We start from the raw sequence: 14,835 nt of genomic DNA, 5'->3' as shown, positions 1-14,835 counted from the left end.
GATTTGTTCTGCTGGCCGTTCATCTTTTCCCTATTTTTGGGCGCTCTCTCCAGCCAGGGCTGCATCAATTGACTGCTTTTCTCTAATTAAATCATCAAATCCTTGGATTCCCAGCTTATTTCCCTGAATTTTTGCTAGCAAAAAAACCCCAGTGCTCTAATATAACCTACATAACACAGACAGTGACAGCACATGTTGGAGTGGGCAGCGAGATGATTCCCCTCCCATTTATTTATAGTGAAGTTTTCCCAACGTTCTCAATGTGCTGTTTCCCTTTGCAGCTTCAGCCGTTTCTGTTGCAGGGTCAGATATCCTCCCCCTGGGCTCTGCCTTGAGCTGTGCAAATTCCATCAGTGCAAGCAGGCAGAGCTTGGGGTGAGGGGCAGAGGGAATCAGCCCAATTCCTGCCCCAGGCAAGGGACCCAGGTGCATTGTCCACCCTTTGCCCAGCAGTGTTCATTTGCATTTCTAAAGCTCCTCTGCAGGCTGCCTGGAATGAAGCTTCTCTTCCTGCTGCTGGGCAATGTTGATGTTTTGTTGCTGGTCGTTATCTCTGTGGGGGTCTTTTGTGCTGTTCCCAGTCTGTTCAGGTGCTAAACTCATCTTCATTGAGCACTATAACACCCCTTAAAAAAATCCTTTAAAATTCATTTCCCCAAGGCAAAGAAAACCAAGCCTGAGTAGAGAAATAAGGTTTAAAAGAACCAAACTCGGTACGTTTACAGCAGTGCAATGGCAGGCAGCCCAGAGTGTGGGTGTCAGTGAGGCCCAGAGTGGAATTGTGCCGTGGTGTTCCCCAGCAGCTGTGGCAGTGCCGGCCCAGCCAGCGCTGAAGCTGCAGCAGTGGCAGCAAGGCTTGGCCCCAGTGGCTGGAGATGGCAGAGGAGGGTGGCCAGGATTGCAGAGGATTCCAGGCGAGGATCTGTGGGCAGGCGCAGGGGCTTGGCCCGCTGTGGAGCCCTGGCTGCTGCTGCGTTGCCTTCAGGGCAGGCTCAGGGGCGGCCTCCCATCGTCCTGCTGCAGGCGGGAAGTGCAAATCTGCGGGGCTTCAGAGCCCTTGAGGCCAGGCTGAGGGGTCCCCCGTGTTGAGCTGTGCTGGCGGCTGTTTGTGGCCTCAGGGACACTTGGCATGGGCCCCTTGGCCACCACTGGTGCTGCTTTGCACTCCTTAGGCAGGAGCCGATGTCCTGGCTGGGTGTTGGCAGCAGCAAAGTGCCAGGGCAGGCTCTGTGCCAGCCCAGCTTCCTGTGGGAGAATGTGCCTTGATATCTGCTCCAGTGGTTGCTGAAGCAGTGAGAATTGCTTTTGCCCCCCTGTTAGGTGCCATGGTGTCAGCAGAAGATATTGAAGCCTTCCTGCTCAGGGCATTTCAGTGCCAGGCTCTCACAAGCAGCCACAGCTGGGCGGGTTGAGCTGAGCATGGGGCGGTGACCTGCGCTGTGTCTGATTCCCCTTCCTTCCCTCCCCTGGAACAGGGTGTTGCTGTTAGACGCCACTTGTCCTGATTGGTTCAGAGTGCTTTAGGGAGACTCCATATCTAAATTTCCCTATTTCCCTGGGCCTGCCCACACTTCTGGATTCACTTGAGCATAGGCCTCGCCAGACATTTGACACAAAGGTACAACAGTACTGGCCTCTGTATCACCTTTTAACATATTAATTTGCATTCGTAGTTTAGCGATCAAATCCCTTCCCAGTAAATCATGATAACAATTCGGACCAAGTCAAAATTCATGCATTTCAAATCCCTCTCCCAGATCTACCAATAGTGGTTGAATAAACCCACACATCTTTCCCACTTAACTCCTGACTAATAAAACATACTTTTAGCATTTTCCCCCCCATATGTCGAAGATTCATATTGCATTGAGGGGCCCCTGTGTCCATCAGGGAATGCCTTCTCTCAATGCAAGTCCACCCTGAATGTTCTCAAGGGCTGCAGTGTGGAGGGTCCCTGGTGTGATGGGAGCTGTGACAGCCCTGCCAGTCCATGTCCATCAAGGGGTGGACTTGCTGGTCCTGAGGGTGCTGCTGTCTGTGCTTGCAGTGTCCTTGTGCCCTGCAGCTGGAGCCCTGGTTCCTTGCCAGGGGCTGTTTGGGTGGGCTCTCCCCTGCCGAGGAGGGCAATGCCTCTGCCAGGTGCTTGTGGCCGAGCCCGTGCCCTGGGTGCTGGGGCCCCCTTGGGCCCTGGGGTTGATCCCTCAGGGGCTGTAGGAACTGTGCCCTGGCCTTTGCCTTCAGCTTGGCCTTTTGCTGCTCCCTTCTTGCATTCACCTGCTGTGCCTTTGTGCCCAAGTGCTGCAGGTCCTTCTTGTGCCCCTCCTGCAGCCCCCCTCAGTGCCTGTGGGTGCTTGTCTTTCTTGACAAGAGAGGTGTCTGCTCGGGAAGGCAGAAAAAGCCTCTCTTGGAATGGAGAATGCAAACCCCCTCCCTCTTAATTTTTAGAGTAGTGAAATCAAGGGGCTCTCAGGCAAAGATATGGGAGTAGGAATACCAGTTCTTTACTAGTGTGTATAATAAAGCAAAGAAACACCAACAGCTGCGGCAGTGACAGCAAACAGAGCCCGGACCCAGTCCCGGCCTTTGGGCTACGGCGCTTTGCCCTTGGGTGCAGTTCCGGGCACGGCCGGCAGGGGCGCTGGTGGCTCCCGCGGGGCGGGGCAGCGCATCCCTCCCATGGGAACCTCTCTGAACGGAAATAGAGCAATCCCTTCATCTAACTCTTTCACTTTTTTACCTTCTCTAGCCTTTCTCCCCTATTTTGGGACAGAATTTGGAGAGGGCTGTCTATTAACTGAGCTCCTAGTGTTTCAATAAGGTGCTTCCTGTAGAGAGAGAGAGTTTCCCTGAACAGCCGGAGCTGTGGTTACCAGGGGGACGTAACTCAGAGCAGGACGGGGTCAGGGGAGGATATCCTGCCGAGGCTGGGTGGGAGTGTGGGCAGGGTCTGCTGCCGGAATCGGCAGAGGGGGATCTTCCCGTGGAGCCCGAGGCGGAGCGTGGGTAGCCCCCACATGGCTGATGGCGGCTGATCCGGCAGCTGCCGGCAGAGCAAAGGCAGGTGGGAGAGCCTGGCAGCAGCGGCGGTGCCCAGCGCAGGTGGCACGGGCAGGGCAGCCGGGGATGGGATGGCTGGGACCCCCCTGGGTGCGGTGGGCGCGATGACCTCAGAGCAGGCGGCAGGACAGAGCAACCCCCATCTTGCCCAGCATGGGCGGCAGAGTGGCCGCGGGCCAGGCAGTGGGAGTAGGGCACACAAATTGAGCAACAGCGCCGGGGCAGGTGGAGCTGCCCTGGGCAGTGAGGCCGCACCTGGGATGGAAACCGGGGCAGGCGGAGCTGAGGCGGGCAGCGAGCCGGGACCCGGGACAGGCACCTGGGCCGCGAACGGAGGGGGCAAGACCTGCAGAGGATCCCACTCTCTTTCTTATTTTTCCTCCTGCTCCCCTCCCTTTCATTTCCCCTTGTTCTTTTCTTGTTTTTTTCTCGGGGCTTTCTGATACTTCAAAGATTTTTATTCTCCTAAAATCTCCTGTCTTACATATGGCATATTCTCTTTCTTCTAGATTAAATGGGTTTTTTTTACAAATAAACCCAGAACCTAACAAATCCAGACTTCTGCATGGATACTTTGAAATTGCCAACGAGCTAACTCAGGACCTCCTAATGTTGTTTTTCTCATCACCTTTTTATTTATCCTTTGGCAAATTAAGCATCTTTCAGTTACTTGCTTGGCTACTCCGAGAATCCCAGTGCACGTATAGTTCCTTAAAAAATGATCACACAAAGCTTGAGTACCCCAGCGGATTTTCTGATGCAAGTCTGCTAATATTTTCCTAGAAGCACATTTTATTTTGAAATTGTCTTCTATCAAGAAGTTTCCATTTCCCTGATTTCTCTTATTCACTTCCTGTCTTGTTTAATTCCTTTTTCTCAGCTTCCCTAAACTTTGGAATTTCCAGTTTTTCCTCGTTTGGAGTTACTATTAACATAACTCTTTCAGCTCCATTTTCTGCTGCATCCTTAGCTTTGTGATCTGCCAAATTATTTCCTCCTCTTTCTGGAGTCTTTCCCTTTTGGAGTTCCATAATATGTACTATAGCTATCTCTTTTAGGTAATTGGAATGCCTCTAAAATAAGTTCCTCATGTATTAATCCTTTTCTTCTTGAATTAAATAATCTTTTCCCTTTCCAAATTTTTTAAAGGTATGTACTACTCTAAAGGCATACCTTGAATCAGTATATATAGTTCCTTTATTTGTGTTAAATATTCTAGTGCTCTTTTTAAAGTATATAATTCACAAGTTTGAGCTTACTAGTTTGAGGTTAATTTCCCTTTTTCCATAGTTTGCATGTTTTTCCAATTGACTACTGCATACCCTGTATTTTCTCCTTTTGCAAGGAGTTGTATCTCTTTTAGTAAACATAACTCCCAAAGGACTATTTCTTTTTTTTTTTTTTCCCTGTATCCAACTTACTGGTTTTCTGTCTCATTTTCAAGATCTTATCTATTAATCCTCTTCCTCTGTTTTTCACATTCTCTAACAACCTAAATACCACTTTTCTTTCAACTACACCCACAAAAATAAAAAAGTTTTTTCTCACACTACTTTCAGTACAATACACCTCCCTCCAAGGAGATATAGTAAAGCTTAAAATACAGAATCTACATTACCTATACTTTCATTCATCTACATTCACTCACTTTTATTTCTCATTCACTTCCACACATTCTTTCCCACCCTCAGAGAATCGCGGGTCCCTGTGGCCCCCCCTCACCTTGGGGTGGCCTCTGGGTCTCAGTATCTCCGGGCCTCCTGGGAGGGCCCTGACTCTGCTGCCTCCGGTGCCGTTCACCTGTGAGGCTGATTTGTGTGTCACTCACACTCTTTAGCCACGGCCCCCTCACACGCCCTGGGGACAATGGCCCCTTTGCAGGTCACCTGTGCCTTATGCCACAGCCCCCACACGCCCAGGAGAACAATGGCTTATTTGTGGGTCACACACTCCTCTTTCCACAGCCCCCCTTCCCACCCGCCCGGGAAGCTGAGGCTGATTTTGTGTGTGACTCACTCTCACACACAACAAGGCAACAATAAGGTACCTTTTTTTATAAATGATCAAATCGAGAGCCAAACTTATAAGAAATTTTAGCAAAGATTTATTAATTTGTCTGCAAGACAGAAGTTCGGTTGTCAAAACCACCACAGGCAGGGGTCAGCGTCGAGCCCGGGTTCGGTGCTGGGTGAACACGGATCTGAGCTCCGAATGTCAGAGTCTCCCCCTGTTCACAAATGCTGCCTGGCACAGCGAGTTCTTTTACAGTTTATTCTGCTCGAGGCAGAGATGACCGAATGTTCTTTGTGTCTCTTCCCATGCATAACCGTGTCTTTACCTGTGCAGAGGTGGACAAAGACTCAGTCCCGGTATCTGATGTTGTCAGTAGACTCTGGGGAAGTCAGCATTCACATGCATCAGAGTGGGGCTGTGGATCATCTTGGTAGCTGTAATCCACAAGGCGTTATCACTCTTGGCTGGACCTGGTGACCCGGGGAAGCCAGCGATTATCGCCCTGGAAGCTTCTATGCTTTCATTAAAAACCCCGATGTTTATCTCAACCAAGTCCAGGAACTAGATGTATATGAATAACACACTGCTCCCTGCCAGGATGGTCAAGAGACTTAGTGTGGATTTTACAATATTTTATACATTAATAGCATGAATTATCTCTACCATATACTACACTTTCACATCACCTACTACAAGTTTAGGTGTTTCTTGCCAGTCCCCGTGCTCTTGGATATCCCTCAACCCAACTGTGTTGTCCAACCCCAGATGCTCTTGAGCATATCCTCAATCTGGCAAAATTTTGCTCAACCCTGGATGCTCTTGGAATGTTAATTCCTCAACCCAGCGGGTTTTAATTCTGGATGTACTTGGGCACTCTTATCCCTCAATCCCGCAGAATTTTTAGGAGCCCCTTTTGTCCCGTTTCCTAGTGGATTGGGCTCGAAAACTCCTCTGCTCCCTACCTCCGAGGGGTCCAGCCCCTCTCTGGGACCCAGTCCCAGTTACCCCGGGGGATTCTCTCACTCCTCTTCTCACTCGCTGTGTCTCTTTACTGGCAGCTTCCCTCGAGGAAAGTTGGAAACGCAGCGTGGGAGACTCCAGCACTCACTTGGCAGGCCTGGGACAACCAGCCCTCGTCTCATTCACAGCCCAGAGCAGAGAATGAGGGGAGAAGGGAGCCCCGGAGCCCAAACAGCCCCGGCATCCTGGAATGGGGAGAGTGAAGCGGGGGGAGCTTTTGGCATTGCTGGGACTGCCAGCAGCCTGGGCAGGGCAGGCACCGAGGAGAAGGGGACCCCCAATCCAAGCGTGACCCCCAGCTACTGGGACATGAGGAACCCTCTGAACACCAGAGGGGAGGGACCAGGGATGGGGAACTCCTGGGAGGCTTTTTCAGGGCTGTATCTTGGTGTTTGGGAGGTTTTTCTGGAGCCCAGATGGCCAGTGACTTGTAGAGATGGACTTGGGCAGAGGGACCTTCAAACTCAATGTGTGTTGGGGAAGATGAAACAGAAAAGCCTTATAACCTTATAAATATGATTGTCTGGCAAAAGATTTTGTGAACATAAAAAGTATAAGGAAGATTAAAATGAAAGCAAGCTCTGAGATACCTCAGTTAGTGAACAGCTGGAAAACAACGGTGTGGCCCAACTGAAGGTAATCCCCTTTTGATGAAACAATTCATTCTGCTTGCAGACAGATCCAAGGGTCAGAGCAGACTCTACTAGCTCAATAGAAAGGGTCCAAGGAGGAGATTTTGGGTTTAAAATGTAACACAGTATAGTGATGTAATGATTTTTACAGGCTGTATGTAAATGCTCTAGGATTTGTATCTTGTGCTAGATTGGTTAGTGAGAAATAGAATATTCAACACAGAAGAAGATTGTTTGTATTGTAATGGGAACCTTACTCTCATACGCTCTTCCCCTCTTACCCTCCCACCCTCTCTACCCCTCTCTTCTCTCGGGCCTGCTCCGAGCTGTGCCTGGCAGCTCCCAGCAGGGCCCTGCACCCAGGCCCTTTGCAATAAACCGCAAGTTCCACGACCTGGCTGCAGAGATCTCTCATCTCCATCTGTCCCGACCGTCCTACCCCCTTACACTTCTACAAACGCGCTCATCCCTTATTTTCCCCAAACCAGGATTTCCCATTGCCAACCCCAGGGAGGCTGCGAGGAAGAGGAAGATGCCCCGGGACACTGAGGCAGGTGAGGAGGACGTCAGTGCCCCTTTCCCCTCTGTGCTGCTCCATCTCCCAGCCCAGCACGGCCCCGGCTGCAGCTCAGGCCTGGGGGGATCTCCTTGCCCTTGCCTGTGGCATGGAGGCAAATCCCATCCTGTCCTTGTCCTTCCTCCCCCAGAGCAGGAGCTGAGCATGGAGAGCAGGGAGGACAAATGCCCGCGGCAGAACCTGGTGGAAGAGGCCGTTTTGAGCAGCTCCACGGCGCAGGAAGCCAACGGGGAGGAAAAGCCCCGGAGATGCCGCACGAGGAGGGGCTGCAAACGCAGCCGGTGGGGATCTGAGGCGGAAAGAACCAGCCTGGGCCGGGAAGGCGGCCAGAGACGGAGCCAGAGCTCGGAGCTGGTGCTCCATGAGCAGCTCCATGATGGGGAGAAGCCCCACACGTGTGTGGAGTGTGGGAAGAGCTTCAGGTGGAACTCCGAACTGATCAAGCACCAGAGGAGCCACACTGGGGAGAAGCCCTATGAGTGTGGGAAGAGCTTCAGCCAGAGCTCCCACCTGATCAGGCACCAGAGAATCCACACTGGAGAGAAGTCCTATGAGTGTTCCAAGTGTGGGAAGAGCTTCAGCGTGAGCTCCAGCCTGATGAAGCACCAGAGGACCCACACTGGAGAGAAGCCCTACGAGTGTGGGGAGTGTGGGAAGAGCTTCAGCGTGAGCTCCAACCTGATCAGGCACCAGAGGAGCCACACTGGGAAGAGGCCCTATGAGTGTTCCAAGTGTGGGAAGAGGTTTCAGACCAGCTCCGATCTCGTCCAGCACTATCGGATTCACAGAGAGGAGAGGCCCTTCCAATGCCCTGACTGTGGGAAGGGATTCAGGCACCACTCCACCCTCATCAGACACCGGCGCATCCACACTGGGGAGAGGCCCTACGAGTGTGATAAATGCAGGAAGAGGTTTCCGACCAGCTCCCATCTCCTCCGGCACTATCGGATTCACACAGAGGAGAGGCCCTTCCGCTGTCCTGACTGCGGGAATGGATTCAAGCACAACTCCACCCTCATCACCCACCGGCGCATCCACACTGGGGAGAGGCCCTACAAGTGTCCCCACTGTGGGAAGAGCTTCTCCAGCAGCTCTGAGTTGACCCGGCACCAACGGAGGCACCACTAAGGGAAGCCCTGCGAGTGCCCCGAGTGCGGGCAGAGCTTCGTGCGCTGCTCCAGCTCCATCCCCCACTGGAGGAGGCACTTTGGGCACAGCCCAGGTGAGCCACATTCCCTGTGATCCATGTTGGGAACACACCTGGCTGCTTAGCCTTTTCATTTGGCCTTAATTTTCCTCTGCTTCACCTTCATCCTTTAAGGACACCCAAAACTGGGTTAAATGAAGGAAATTGATCAAATAGATCTGAAGTTCCATAATTTTTCAGTTGTTTTAGAGGGAATTTAGGATTTGGGGACGCGTTTTGTGTGGAGTGCTGCTGTTGCTAAGAGGCAGGAATTTGATCTCAGCCTTCTTGTGTTGCCAAGAACTCCTCCCCTGACCCCAACCCCAACTCCACCCTTGGGATACCCTATAAAAACTTCACGGCCTTGTCTTTGGGAGGTAAAGAATGGATTCCCAAAGGATCAGCCCTTTTCCCACTGGTTTACAAAGGATCAGCCCTTTTCCCACTGGATTCCCAGAGGATCAGCCCATTCCTTCTGGATTCCAAGAGGATCAACCTTTTTCACTGGATTCCTAGAGGATTCTGACTCTGTCACTGTTTTTTTTTGTTTGTAATACTTCATTTATATTATTTAATTTTTGCTAATAAAGTACTGTTATTTCTACTCCCATATTTTTTCCTGAGAGCTCCTTAATTTCAAAATAAATTATTATTATTATTATCATTATTATTATTATTATTAGTAGTAGTAGTAGTAGTAGTAGTAGTAGTAGTAGTATTGATAATAATAATAATCAAAGGGAGGGGGTTTACATTTTCCATTTCAGTGGAGACTCCTGAAATAGGGAGACACCCCCAAGGCTGGGCCATGTCAAATAGTTCCTGAAAGATGTAAATTAGTTTATGTATATGCATGAGGGTCTATGAATATGCAACAGGCTGATGTGATTAAAACCAGATTAATTAAGAGGTGTCCCCGAAAATAACTGGAGGGTCTTGGTGGCCATAACAACCTTTGCTCGATGGTCTTTGTCTCCCATTACATCAGTCTGTTGCATATTCATGGCCTTGTTGCATATCCATGAAGTACTTTACATATTCCAGGAAAAAAATTGGCTTAATCCTGTTTTGGGGTCCAGCCCCCCTCACAGATCATTTTGGGGTGTCCCATCCTCCTCCCAGCTCAGTGTTGGGATCCCATACCCATCTCAATTTTATTTGGGGATTCCATTCCCCTCCCACCTCAATTTGGGGGTCCCATTCTCCTCCCAGCTCAATTCTGGGGTCCCGACCCTCTTTTCCCCACTCTCTCCTTTCACATCGTTCCCCCAATCCCCTCCCCCGTGTTTGGTTTTAGGGGCTCCCGGCCCCTACTGCTCCGTTTTGGGCTCCCGACTCCATTTTGGATTAATTTGGGGTCCCCAGCCCATCCCCAGGGTCACCTTCCCCCCCTGCCCCCCGTCAAATCCGCTCCTGGCAACTGATGAGTCATCAGCGAGACACGCTCTGATTGGCTGGAAATTACCCCACGCGGTGTGTGATCATTTACCGCAGTGAGAGGCCTTGGCCTGTGCCTGGCAAGTGATGAGTCAGAGTCGGGCCGTGTGCTGATTGGCTGAAAATCGCTGGGCGGGGCCAGTGCTCTGAATTGCTGCCCAGCAATTGGAACGTCATCAGTGCCGCGCGTTGTGATTGGTCGGGATCTGTTTTGGGGTGGGGACGCGAGGAACTGGGGTTACTTGGGGTTTATTTGGGTTTATTTAGGGTTTGTTTGGGGTTTATTTGGGGTATTGATGGACTATTTGGCGTTTATCTTGGGTCTTACTTGGTTTATTTCTGTTTATTTGGGGTTATTTGGAATTATTTGAGTTTATTTGGAAGTATTAGTGTTTGTTTGGGTTTATTTGAGTTTATGTGGGTTTATTTGGAATTATTTGGGGTTCTTGGGGTTAATTTTGGTGTATATTGGGTTTTTTTTCGGTGTGCTTGATATCATTTGGGGTTTTTTGCATTTAACTTGGGGGAGGGTTTTTTTTCGTTTTTTGGGGTTATTTGGATTTGTTTGGGGTCATTTGGGGGATTTCTAGGTATTGTTTGGGCTTGTTTACGGTTATTTAGGGTTTTTTCCAAGTGTTTTGGGGTTATTTGAGTTATTTGGGGTCACATAGGGTCAAAAGCTCCGCAAATGTTTCTCCTGCAAAAATCCAGAATTTTTCCTTAAAAATCCGAGAGTTTTCCCCCAAAAAACCGGGAATGTTCCCTTAAAAAAACCGGACTTTTCCTAACCAATAGCAGCGCACCCTGCTCCTGCTGGAGAGAGCGGGGGAGGCGCTGGGAGAGGACGGGGGTCTCCGGGAGCTGCTGAGGAGGCGCAGGGACAGGTGAGGGGTCCTGGAGGGGTCGTGAGGGGAATTTGGGGAGGGGTCTTGAGGAGGTTTGGGGGGGATTTGGCGAGGGTCTGGGGGGAACTTGAGGGAGTTTTAGCGGGGTCTGGGGGTGTTGGGGGCCTTTGGGGAGGAATTTGGGGAGGGGTCCTCGGGGGGTGTCACGATCCGTCCTCATGGATGGGTTTCGTGATGGTTCATGGATTTGACCTCAGGGTGCAAAAAGAACTGACACGGCACAAGGGAGTTTGCAATGGTAATGGAAACAAATGCACCTTTATTGAATGACCACAGCAAAATGTGATAGAGGGATTAAGGGAGAGAAAAAGATGGGGGAAGAGAGAGACAAAAGAGAGAGAAGGAGAGAGGGGATAGAGCTACCAAACGTAGAGACGAAGTCCTTTGGTCCAGTCCAGTCGAGGATCTGCCTGTTGCATCAGGGAGATCTCAGAGGCCCAGTTCATCTGGACCCCAATTATACTCTTTTTCATTGGGGCAAGGGGGATGGATTTTGCAGCTGAAACAAAGGCAGTTTATTGTATCTTCGGGAGGGGGTAGGAAAAAAGGGTACACACAGTCCAAGTTTGGCAGTAGGCGAGAGTCATTGTTTTCGTTGTCCACTGCCTACACCTGCAACATCCATCTTGCTTTGGGCAGCTTTCCTTCCTCGCCCTGTACACCTCCCCCGAGTTGGGGCTTTTGGTCCCAGTCTCTGGAAGAAGGTGAGAGGGTCCTTCTCACACAGGGATTTCATATCTTAGTCCCTTGATGAAGAGGGTTCTTACATCTCTACTTGTCTGTCACGGTGGTTATGAACGGTCTTCTCTTGGAGGACGGGACCACCCTAATGCTCAAACCAGCCAGGCTGAGAGGTAGGGAGGATTCCAGAGCTATTGTGCAAAAGGGCAGGATGCCCTGTGAGCTCAGTGTAGTGTATAACAAACAACATCTGTGACAACAGCAACTTAGCAACACTTTCAGGCCTCAGGCACATGACTTTCCCGGATCAGCAAACGGGGGTTTTAATTTTTTGGTGGTCTCTCTCCATGACAATCGTAAGGCAGATGAGGGATATTTCAGACAGACTCTCACAACATGGAACACACTTGTTCCCCCAGCTCCAGAAAATTGATGCAGGAACAAAAACATTCCTGCAGGAACCACCAAAGGCCAAGGGGCGTTTGGCCACTTCCCCTTCCACACCGCACGCTTGGGCAAATTGCGCAGACCAAGCAGCCTTTCCCCTCTTCCCCATTGGCCTGAAGACACTGTGCACCAAGAGAAAGCTCCTGGACACCCGGGTATCCAACACAGCAATTTAATGTTCCTCGAGTGGGTGAAGGGAAAGGAAGTGCTGGCAGAGGAGTGGTGTTCCCCGCAGGCTCAGGCGGCCCCAGCAGACGCAGCCTCCCGGATCAGTTCTCCACAGCGCCGCGGCAGGACACTCAGCCACGGGCACACAGGAAAGGCCGCGACTTCCAGAGGCGGCGGAGTTGGTCTCGCATCCTCTGGAGCCGGGAGGAGGGAACGCTCTGTACAGCTAAAAGGATGTGCAGAGCTTGAAGCACCAGGCATGAGATGGCAGGGCTGCTGTCATCCGTCATGTCCTGAAGGGCTGCAGAGACAGAAACAGAGGCACAGTCAGAGGCTGGATCTGCAGGGAGCTGGGCAGAGCCTCCAGCCTCGTCCGTGCCACGCAGCTGCTGGCACGGCCTGGAGGAAGCAGGAGCCAAGAAGGACGAGCTGGCAGCTGCTGGCCAGGAATGTCCCGCAGGCCCCTGCAAGGTGTCTGCGCTGTGGCCCCGCTGCCCTTGGGGCGCGCAGGGAGCGGAGCCGTCGGCGGGCGGGCCAGGGAACGCAGCTGCCAGCGGCAGCCCCCGCCGAGAGCCCGCGGGCCTCACTCACCGCTGCAGATGATGCGGAACTGCGGCTGCTGCCCTGTCAGGTAGCGCCCGGCCATCCCTGGGGAGCACAGAGCGTGTCCTGCCTTCAGAGCCACAGCTGCCGCCCACGGGCGCTGCCAGCCCTGAGGCCACACGCCCTGCTGGCCCGGCAGGGCTCAGCCCGGGCCCCTGGCGCACGCTGCCGCCCCAGGGCACGGCTGCCAGAGGGCGGCAGCAGCAATGCCCAGGCCAGCGGGGGCTGCCCATGCCCGCGCCCGGATCCTGCTGCCGGCACAGCGGGCGGGGCCGGGGCCGAGCTGCGGCAATGGGGCGGGCCGGGGAGGGAGCCGGGCTTGGCGCTCACCCATGAACCTGACGGCCGCCTCTCGCAGGGGCTCCTGTGCGCTCCGCAGGTAGGGCAGGGCCAGGCGCAGGTGCTCGGCCGCTCGGCTCCTGTCCTCTGCCAGCTGCAGAGAGCGGCAGGGCACGGAGGGAAAGCGTTGATGCGGGCCCTGTCCCTGGGCCGGGCGCTCCCTGCGGCCGGCGCTGCTCCCCCTGCCCACAGAGCCCCGAGGCCCGGCCAGCAGCCGCAGGCGCCGGGCTCGGCACGGGGCACAGGGCCCGGCGAGCCGCGGTGCCGCCCCGCAGCAGAGCCCGGCTGGCTCGGGGCTCCGTCGGCACCGGCCTTGGGGCCAGAGGAGCCTGGAGCAGAGCCCGCACGGCCCAGGGAAGGGAGCAGCGTGTGGGGCGCAGGCCGGTGCCCCTGCGTGTGGCACTGGGCAGGGGCCACAGCTGCCAGCCCCACAGACTGGGTGCCGTGGGCAGGCGGCTGCTCCAGGGATTGGGCTGGGCATTCCAGGCTGTCCTTACCAAGCACTCGGCAAATCTCCACATTTGATCCGTCTGCAGCAGCTGCTTGAGATCCTTCCTCTTCAGGAAGCTCACTGCAGAAAGCAGCGTTTCCCGAGAGGCCTGCAGAGCAGCAGAGAGCCAGAGGTGGCACCGCAGCCCAGGGCTCAGGACCCGTATCTCTGTGCCAGGGCCGGGAGGAGGCTGGAGCCTGTCAGGTGCCAGGGGGTGGGGAGACAGCTGAGCCCCCTTCCATGGGGACACCCAAGAGGCCTCACCTGTGCCACACACTGGTTCTCATCATGGCAGTGGAAGAAGAGTGGGAGCAGGCTCTGGCTCACAGGCTTCTTCAGGGGCTTTTCTCCCTTTGCCACTACAAAGGCAATCACGTCTTGGAAGAGGCGAATGGAGAGCAGCTGCACAAGGCTGTTGTCCTGTTGGAAAGGAAGCCAAAGCCCTCCACATCCGCTGCTCCAGGCCCCCCTGTGCCCAGGCCCAAGGCAGCACCCAAGTGCCCGTGGCTGGGGGCACAGAGCCTCACATTGTCAAAGAGGTGCCAGAGCGCCTCAGCCAGCTGCAGGGCGATGGGACTGGCTATTGCCAGGTCTTTCTGCAGCATCAGGAGGCTGAGCACAATGAGGGTCTTCTCCACGATGTCTTCATCCCTATCCCACAGTAGCTTCACAAGGCTTTCGCTCAGGCTGTACATGCTTGGATCCTGTGTGCAAAACAAGGCTGGGCAACCTCACGCTGCTGCTGCTGCAGGGCTCAGAGGCCAAAGGCCTGTCCCAAAGCACTCAGGCAGCTGAACAGCGAGCCTGGAGAGCTGGGAGCAGCTGCCACAGCTGCCAAGGCCCAGCTAAGCCCAAGGGGCTGCTTGCCCCAGCCCCACGCTGCCAGCACAGCTTCAGCTGCTGCCTCCTTCTCACCATCGAGGTGAGCACCACGAGGCCTCGGAGCGCCACGCGACGCATCTCCCTGGACTGGCTCTGCAGGTGCCTCGTCAGGATCTCCAGGACTTGTTCAGCGCATTCGTTCAAGTCCAGGCAATCCAGGAGCTGCAAGGCACAGAGCAGGCACAGAGGTGCCCAGCTGGGAGGAGCTCAGAAGTGCACAGGCCGAGCCAAGGCAGCAGCACAGGGCACAGGCAACGTCCCAGGCAGCTGCGGCTACGAGAGGGCAGAGGGCTGGGAGGCAGCTCAACCAGGCAGCGCTGGCCATGGGGCTCACCTCCACCAGGAAGGCCAGGGCGGGCAGTTCCCAGTCTGAAACGCCTTCGCTGAGCAGCTCAAAG

General features: G+C 53.6%; 1 pseudogene; it reads left to right on the top strand.

Annotated features, from left to right (window-relative positions):
• LOC128945555 (zinc finger protein 850-like) overlaps positions 1-14,835 on the top strand; it is a 51,242-nt pseudogene that overhangs the window by 18,466 nt on the left and 17,941 nt on the right.

Source organism: Melozone crissalis, unplaced genomic scaffold (assembly GCF_028551555.1).
Source record: "Melozone crissalis strain CALT ecotype California unplaced genomic scaffold, PUWL_Pcris_2 ptg000066l_1, whole genome shotgun sequence".
NCBI lineage: Eukaryota > Metazoa > Chordata > Aves > Passeriformes > Passerellidae > Melozone > Melozone crissalis.
This window is presented reverse-complemented; position numbering and strand designations above follow the sequence as displayed.